We start from the raw sequence: 9,110 nt of genomic DNA on the forward strand, positions 1-9,110 counted from the left end.
CGCAAAGTTATTGCCAGTCTAATTTCTGCTGATATTGCCTCTCTCATTATGGTATCTTGTTTCGTTATTTTGGCCTTTACGAAGTCCAACAATTTTCTAAACAGGGCTTCGTCCATTCTCATGTAATTTTTATAGTCCGCTGGCTCATTTTCCTTCAGTTCTTTCAGCAGCCTCTCGTTCGAAAATTCGATTTTTTTTAAAAGCCAATTTTTGGACCAGATTTTTTTTCTCTTCTTTTGTTGTATCTCTTCTTCCTCATGTTCGTACAAAAGTTCGTCAATTATAATAAGAGAAGTAATTTTACGCATTTCGTCGATCATTTAAAAAATTTAATTTTACGTATCTTCCGCTTGTACCTTTCCTGCACCACAGTTATACACAATACTGAGATTGAAGCAACGGTCACAAAGTGTTTCTTAAATAAAGGCAACACGTTGCTTCAACGGTTGCCCCGTGTATATCTAGCTTAACACCGCTGCGCTCGCAAGTTCTCCGGAGCTAAAGGTCATCCCAAAATGCCAATCAAAAATCATACCCAAACCGGCAAAAACTCTACTTACCTATGCTGCTGAAAGTTGTCCTTAAAAATGCCTTTTCACAAATTTTAAATAAAACACCCGATTTTTTGTATTTTTTTGTAATTAAATCAGTTACAAATAATTCTTTTTTACTGATTCTACGCGCAGGTGACCTTCTTTATTTTTTTATTAATTTCTGTTTTATGCGTCAACATTTATTATTAATATATAATCTTCATTATAATACGCAGCATTTTTTACTTTTGATTTTTAAGTACTTAGTGTTTGTTTTTCTTTTTATTTTTCTTGTTTCTTTTTTTTGTTTTTACTTAATTTAGTCATTAGCAACAGTTAACATTTAGAATTACTTTTGTGTGTGTCCGTTTGTCATTTCTAAGTTTTTTTTATCAGCTTTTCAATATACTGTTATTACATTATTTATTAACAATTACATATTAATTAATGCTAATTTAGAGATTTTCTCGATTCAGTTTGTTCGACACTTTAGCAGTTAGCAGAGTGGTCGTTTCTTCTTCCATGCAAAGATAAGTGGCCTATATTTTTTATTGTACTTTCCTACATTAGTTTTGGTAATTACTTTTGCTTACAACTCATTACTCACACTAGTTTTTCTATTAATTTATTTAACATTACATTTTATACACAATTCAGCAGCTGTTGCCCAGTTTTAGAACATGAAACTACGTTTTTGAATCATTTCGGCTTGTCTCTTTGGAAATTCACTCAACTAAATTTTCTGCTGTTCATTTTGCAATATTCAGTTATGCTTCACGCACTGTTTTGCGCTAACAAATATTTTATATACACACTTGCAATATTCAATAACATTCGTTTGTATACTTGTAATGATCCGTTTAATCATTGTCTTGTATTTTTATTGATTAATCTAAACATATCTACTAAATTGAGCAAAACATTGACAAATTTACAGTTATTTCACTTGCTTCAACGACTTCTAAGCTGTTATGTATTTTTGTTTTAATTTCTATTTTTTGAAGTTTACTTAACATACACACACATATACATATACATATGTGCATGTATGTGAAATTACATCAGCCACTACCATTTCGAGTACAAAGTAATAATATTCTTTTAATTTTCCAACAAAAATATTCCAAATTATTTTGAAATTTGATTCGAACATTTATTTTAAAGTTCACTATTTTATTCATTCGTTTATTTAAAGCTTTCAATTCAACACTTAATAAAATCATTTAAGTATTATTTATTTAAATACCTCTTAACAACTTATGGTTGTTTTAACATATTTTTTAATACTTTTATCCTTTATGGTTAATGCATTCAATAAGTTTTTAATTCATTGACTAATTCTTTGTATTAAATCAATTTATCATTATTATTTTTTTTAATATTAACAACATCTATTTACCTGTGCTCATGCCATATGTGTCACGCACTTTAAACTTTAATTTTTACTTTAAATTGTTTTTTGTTCTGCATTTCATTCTTGTTTATAAATAACTTTTATCGGTGACAGGCACAATCTGACGCAAACTCAAATGTCTGACTTTGCTTATTTTATACAATTTTTCATTATTTCACTGGTACAAATACAATATCTTCGCTGCTATGCCATTACTAAAAAATGGGTTTAAAAACGCAGTTAATATTCATATTTATATTTTATTGTGTCGCAATTAAATTCTCGCATTGCAATTAAAAGCAAATAATTTACTTCACAGTAATAAATAAAATACAATTAACAGGAAAGAACTTTCAACCACAAACAAAAAGATTTATAAATCTGGCAACTATGCGACTACGTGGCTTTATGGCAATACCTCTCACAATAGTCGATCATCAATAATGTAGTTTCATCTCTAAGCTCGTTCCGCCGGAAATGTCGCGTGCGTTCGAAAAGTAATTTTAAATGTTTGTTAGAGTGATTTGCCCGTTATTTAAGTGTTAAAAATGTGTGCAGTGCAGTTTAATTATGCTGGGGCTATATTTTCAAAATAAGGAAAAGCCTAACTCGCTACTCATATCGCTACTCGCTCTCAAGCGTAATGCAAAGCGCCGTTGGGAATGCGCCGTTATTTCCATTTGTTTCTTTGCAATGTTCTCGAAGAGCATATCATTAAATAAAGTGCTCGGGTGCTGGTTAGTTTGATCATGCAATCAAATTGCGCGTAAGATAAAGCGACAGATAAATGCACAACGCCCATCGATAGCGCTGCCGAGTCTATGCTGCCAACTTCCTTTGTAACAAGGCAAGGTTTAACTTTAATACATACATAATTATTTAAAACAGCTTAGTAGTGCAACGAGCGTGCACTTAAAATGAGAATTTACTTATTTTTGGACACTAGTGAGGGCCATAAGTCATAGCCGTGTTTTAGCACTCCGCTCTTATTCCTTACTTTTTTTGTTTAACTGTCTATGCTAAGCCTAAGCTAAGAGTTTATAAATTACATACTACGCTTGTCTTTTACACACGCACATACGAACGCTCCAAAAATAAGGTCAGCAACCAGTTTGCCGCAAAGTCCAATGTTTTAATTTTTATTTCTCTAATTTGAAACCGTCAGTATAAATGCTTAGGAATAATGGAATTACCGAAACTGAATAATGAACAAATCATTATAATCATGGTAATTGCAAGGGAGCTCTGTGTTCTACTCAATGACATTTTCTATACAAAAATAACTACTGTAAGCGGCTGAAACTATTGCCTTAAAACTTTAGAGCTTTTTCGTTAAAAATTTATTTGCTTTTAACTCACTTTACTAGCTCAATATGTATTGTAAACAACGAATTACGTTTTTCACTATAAAATAAATACTTTTTTATGACAAATACGAGAGTGGAATATAGAGCAGATTCAAAGAAATTTTTATGTACATACAAAGCAATTTAAATATAAAAAAATCATTGTGATTATAATTCATTACTTTTCCAATTTTAAATACAAAAAAAATAAAAAATTATTTCATTTGGAAAATGTTCGAAAAAGCTTAGAGGTGTGTAGCAATTTCGTGTTAGTTTTTGTTTTTGTTAATAACGAAATGTTTGGAACACGCTTTCGATAGTTCCGGTTTTATATCCAAAATACCCTCACCCTTTCCTGAATAAAAAAATCCAACGATAAATAAAAATAGTAAATTATTTGTAAAAACTCTCTTTAGTTAATAGAGCTCGTTAAGTAACTAACATTTAAAATATCACCCTGACTTTCGATACTTTAGTTTTTTCATATTTGAAGCGCAATTACCCGAGCTCCAACTGTTTTGCAAAAAAAAACAAAACATAAACTCAATTCATTGCTTTGAGGAAAATGTATTTTATATATAGATTTGACTACGTCTAGAGCTTAAGACACCCTAATCAAATATCTTCCTCACTTGTATACCAGTAAATACCACAATTGGCTTCAATGAAATTTTTGATATTTCATATTAATTGTCAATATTTTCCGCGACTCCTTTTAAGTGGATACTCATCAAAGTTGAAGCTTTTATATTACTCACACTCGGCCCACTGCTTTCTTAACTGGCGCTTTCAAACAGGCTGTGTGTACGGTAATATTTAATATTAAGTGAAGTTTTTCCGCTTTTTTGAACTCTATAAGAATTTCACAACTTCTTTGTATAAATCAGAGCTGTAAAATTTATTTGAAAATTGAAATGTTTATATGGGTTTTTTCAATAATAAAGACTAAATAATTCGCTTTCATAAGCCAGGAATTAGAAAACGATTACGAGTATAATTAGAGATAATCAAAAAAGATATAATAAAAAAATATTATTTAATTACTTTTCATTATTTTTAAATATGTCTGATCATTTATACAATTTCACTTTTAAGAGACGTACTTGTTTGTTTCCCTTATTTACGAAATTTTCTTGGAAATACGAGTATGCAATGAGATGCAAACAGTGAGCAAAATAAGTGCCGATATAATTCACAAATCCCTTTCACGTAGTTTTTTATTTTGTTTTTATAACATTGCCAGTTTGTCTAAGTGTGCCAAGCTGCGCTCATGGCCTTAGACAGCGCCCCAACCACTTCAAGAGTAGTCGAGTCCTGTAAATCTAGGCTGAACTATGTCGGTAGACATAATAGCCTGATGCTAACATGGGTCCCGAGGCACGTGGGTATCGCGAGAAACGAGATACCTGACTCTTTAGCCAGACTGGGCTCTGAGGCCAACTTTTTTGGCTCGGATCCCGTTCTGCCACTCCCTTCTGTAGCCATCAAAGCCACGGTTAACAAACGGGTTACTCTAATCCACAAGCGAGCTGTCATGTCCGACAGACTGTCGCCGTTCCTCCTGTCACTAAGCAGAGGCGACTGTAGCAGGCTGGTTGGATGATGGACTACTTTCTATGGGCAAAGCACATGGAAAAGGTGGGCATCTCAGACAGTGCTCTTTGCCCAGCATCTGGAGAGGAGAATGAGACAGCGGACCACTTTCTGTGCGTCTGCCTCGCCTTCGCTCGATTTAGGCTTGAGGTCCTTGGCGCTGATGTGTTAAGAAGCGACCACCTTTGCTCTTTGACACCACAAGATCTACTCAGATTTCTTCGGAGATTTAAAGAAAATTAAAAAGGGAACCCGTGTGCTGTACAATGGATTTCATTGTGTCTGAGTGCTGCACTTGCTAGCCTGTCCCGACAAAAAAAAAATTAAAAAATTAAAAATTAATCATATATAATTAAAAATAATAAAAAAACACTATTTTCGGAAAAATGATTGCGCTATTTTCTTTTAATTATAATCTGTTATAGGCGCTTATGCCCTTTTTGAGTATTTGGCCGAGCTGCTCCTTCTATTTGTGGCATGTTTCTTGATGTTGTTCCACAAATGGAGGGACCTACAGTTTCAAGCCGACTCCGAACGCCAGATATTTTTATGAGAAGCTTTTTAAACGCAGCAATACGCTCAGAAGTTTGCCATTGCCTGTCGAGGGGCGTCCGCTATTAGACAACAACGTTTTCTATCATTTTGTGTCCTATTCCCGCATTGGATTTCGAACTCGTGTACTACCGAATGTTAGTCACGCACCTACGGTGGCTGCCAATTATAATCTATTACTAATCTTTAAAAAGTTGAAATAATTGTAAATAATCATTAAGCGGTTTCTTAAAACAAAAATTTTCCAATCGGTTATCATTACAACCAATAATCATTATTTAACAACTCTGACATAGACATACATAGTTATGAGGAAATGATCGAATATGAGTGGTAAAAAGTGAGGAAATTTAGAAAATAGTCTGAACTAATTTATAGTGAAAAAGAGACCAGTACTAAGACTATTCTTTAAAAAATTTAGGCGTAACCCTAAATTTCAGCAGTTTCTTGGACCATGGAATTTTGAAACTATTTAGTAATGTACGCGGACTGCTTACGTGGAAATTGCTTTTCCACATGGTGAAAAGATGTTTAGAGGTGTGCTCTTTAACAGGCCGTTATTTGACTCTAAACGAATTTAACAGAATCAGCTGATGGGCTGACGTCACTTGGGATGTGATTACATAAAAACTGAGATTTAAAAAAATAACGCATTGCCGTCTGAACAACGACTGATTGGATGAATGTGTGAATACATGTGAAATGATCGAGCAGAATTCGGCTGCCGAATTTCCCAAGTGACAAGGCAGCTGAAGTTCCCCTCACTATTTTCTTATTCACCACAGTTAAAGAGTAAACCTTGTAAATCTATCATTCTTGGATTTTCCAGCTTAATTTTAACCAGCGCGTAAGTGCCCATTTACACAGGGAAACATTTGGAAGGAAAACATTTTGTACAGGGGAGAAGGACGGCCGCGGAAGAGAGAAGGGAATTTATCTCCCATACTGGCGACACGTTTTGCTCTTCTTATTCGTATTTTCAATCTTAAAGCAAATTTTGACATTTGCTTCATTCGTTTTCTTCTTTTGTGGGAGAAAGTTCTGAGTTCTGTGTTGGTTTTCAATCAAACGAAAAAAATCAGCAATGACAAACATCCGAACGCTGCTTGGGATATGCAGTAGTAGTAAGTAGTTTGCTAGTAAAACAGGTATATTTAAAAAAGTTATGAGACATGTTTATGTTGAATTCTAATTTTTCCCCCATTTCCAGATACTCAAGTTAATTTGTAGTTCATCTATATATATAAAAGAAAGTCATGTTAGTTACACTATTTATAACTCGAGAACGGCTGAACCGATTTGGCTGAAAATTGGTGGAGAGGTAGCTTAGGACCCGGATACGGACATAGGATACTTTTTATCCCATTCGAACGCATTTCCGTGAAGTCACTATAAAATTTGGTATAACAAAAACGCATCTGATATGGAATAACAAACCGCAAATGACAGCTAAACGTAATTTTGTCTATGGTTAAGTAGAAAATTTGATAATATAAATTTTGTGAGAAATATATTATATAATCACAGTAATTTGTATTCTCTTTGAATCATCATTATCAATGCCGCGACCAAGACGATCGAATCTTTCTCGACAAAACCGTAATGCAAGAAGGCTACGAAACATTGCGAATGAAACGACTGAAGAAGCACAAGGAATTTCTCGTGAAGAGCGCCGCGTTAGTATGGCTTGACTTCGTGCTTCTCAATCACAAGAGCAAAACGAGGCAGCCCGTGAAACGGCTCGGCTGGCAATGCGAAATCGTCGAGCGAATAACAGACCCCAACAAGTATTATATATTTAGTAGTTCAAACGAACGTACCACTGTTGAATCGCCAACAAAAAGAAGTTTATGATACATTAATGAAGGCAATTGATGATGGAAATGGTGGTTTATATTTCCTTGATGCCCCTGATGGAACTGGTAAGACATTCCTCATGTCAGTAATTTTAGCCACTGTTCGTGCGAAATCCAACATTGCGCTTGCAGTTGCTTCTTCTGGAATAGCAGCCACATTGTTAGAAGGATGCCGTACGGCTCATTCAGCATTAAAATTGCCGTTAAATCTTCAAAAAATTGATGGTATATCACAAGGTGCTTAACTAAAGAGTGCAATCTATCAAAACTTCATTGAAATACTTGATTAATAAAAAAATACCTTAATAAAATCAAAAATCTGCTTTTTTATTGTCTCTAGGGCGGAACAAAGTTCGTCGGGTCAGCTAGTTGTTTATATATGAAGTATTTTTAATTGAATTTTTTTTTATTCAAGTAAAGAAAAATATATATATACATATGTAAATAAAAAAAGCAACAAATTATTTATCATTCAACCAGTTTGCATTTCTCATTGAAATATTTAAGGAACTGTTGACTAACGTTCTTCGCTTTACATGCTAGTGGGTTGTAGAATATATCCGAACCAGAAGATGCTAAAGTATAATATTAAATGTCAAAATGTTGTTGAAAACAATTTTACCCGTGTGACAACGAATGAAACATTAAAAGAGAATTTCCAGTGTCTCCCTTCCAGATGTCTCCGTGTGTAAATCGGGACTAAGTGTGAGCTATTTGAAAGCAAAAACTTGAAAGTGTGGCTGTTACGTTAGGTTAATTTTTGTTTTGCCAGGGGCTTGTTGCGTTTCATTTCAGTTTTTCATTGTTATCGTTATTTATTGTTAATGGTAAACAATTTATTTCCTGCTACTTAGCCAACTATAACTAGTGAATATCGTATTTGTTGCACAATTACATTTACTACTCGTTCATTTGTGATACTACTACGTTTCAAACTTTCTTCGATTTTCTATGCATGATTTCGCATTAAGTTGTACGTATTTTTTACGTAGTGAGTGTCCTTGTGTTTCAATGTTTTAATGTTACTATTTTGCTTTTTGGTTTTATTTTAAGTCATTTTGTCGTTTTTGACTATTTTTAGCACTTAAAAAATTCGATTTTTTCTTTCATACAAATTACAAATTTACAATACATAAGTACACACAAATTTACGGCAGATAAACTTCTGCTTAGGATATTAGTTTGTTTCCATAATTGATATAATAAGTTATTACATGGTAAGTAACAAATAATTTGCTGATTTGGCTCACAAAATACACCTGCATCTGCTTGGGTAACATCCAAGCGCAACTTTAAACTTTTGCATGTAATTTTTAAATTTATTTCATTTCATTATACTATATATACAGTAACAATTCGAATACAATTCATTCTTCTTTCCAGGTAGGTACCCATTCGGGGGCATAAGGCGGCGGTTGAGGGTAACAATCAGTTGAGGTTGCAGGAGTTGTTCATCATTCTATCGTTATTTACAAAACCAATGTACACCAATGTGTGGGTAGTATTTACATACTTATGCAGGATTTCAACAAGTCAACATTTAAGGTGCACATATACTTACGTAGGAGTAATTATGCAGTACAAAAAAAGAAAACATAAAGTTGGGAAAACTAAAAGAAATAAAAAGAAAAAACCTATGAATTCACGACATCTGTACATGCATATATACGAGTATGTACATGACAAGCTAAAGAAGGAAAGAAAGCCATAGCGAAAATGCAGACAGTTGGCGTTAATAATATTGCATTACATTTTGCGTCGGCGTAGAGGCACTACTCATTACTCCTTTATGCTGTATTCTGTTATTCTTCCTTGACTTTGGGTGAGTGCCCTTTTC

The sequence above is a fragment of the Anastrepha obliqua genome, chromosome 4 (genome assembly GCF_027943255.1).
Source record: "Anastrepha obliqua isolate idAnaObli1 chromosome 4, idAnaObli1_1.0, whole genome shotgun sequence".
In the NCBI taxonomy this organism is placed as follows: Eukaryota; Metazoa; Arthropoda; class Insecta; order Diptera; family Tephritidae; genus Anastrepha; species Anastrepha obliqua.